At 48.0% G+C, this 561-nt stretch overlaps 1 non-coding gene across 1 annotated transcript; it reads left to right on the top strand.

The window, feature by feature from the left end:
• Positions 1 to 271: 271 nt before the first annotated feature.
• On the top strand, positions 272 to 346 carry Trnas-cga (transfer RNA serine (anticodon CGA)). The gene has a single exon. It is a non-coding gene; the product is annotated as a tRNA-Ser (tRNA).
• Positions 347 to 561: the final 215 nt, after the last annotated feature.

The raw sequence follows: 561 nt of genomic DNA, 5'->3' as shown, positions 1-561 counted from the left end.
CCCGCGAAAGGCAAAGGTCCCGAGTTCGAGTCTCGGTCGGGCACACAGTTTTAATCTGCCAGGAAGTTTCATATCAGCGCACACTCCGCTGCAGAGTGAAAATGTCATTCTGGAAACATTCCCCCCGGCTGTGGCTAAGCCATGTCTCCGCAATATCCTTTCTTTCAGGAGTGCTAGTTCTGAATGGTTCGCAGGAGAGCTTCTGTAAATTTTGGAAGGTAGGAGACGAGGTACTGGCAGAAGTAAAGCTGTGAGTACCGGTCGTGAGTCGTGCTTCGGTAGCTCAGTTGGTAGAGCGCTTGCCCGCGAAAGGCAAAGGTCCCGAGTTCGAGTCTCGGTCGGGCACACAGTTTTAATCTGCCAGGAAGTTTCATATCAGCGCACACTCCGCTGCAGAGTGAAAATCTCATTCTGGACCTATAGAAATTACTTTCTGACACTTAAATTTATATTCGATGCTAACAAATTCGTCTTCTTCCGAATTCCTTTTCTTGTTATTACCAGCCTCCACTTTACGTCCCGTCTACTTCGGCTATCATCAGATATTTTTCTGCCCAAGTA

The sequence above is a fragment of the Schistocerca serialis genome, chromosome 3, assembly GCF_023864345.2.
Source record: "Schistocerca serialis cubense isolate TAMUIC-IGC-003099 chromosome 3, iqSchSeri2.2, whole genome shotgun sequence".
Classification (NCBI taxonomy): Eukaryota; Metazoa; Arthropoda; class Insecta; order Orthoptera; family Acrididae; genus Schistocerca; species Schistocerca serialis.
This window is presented reverse-complemented; position numbering and strand designations above follow the sequence as displayed.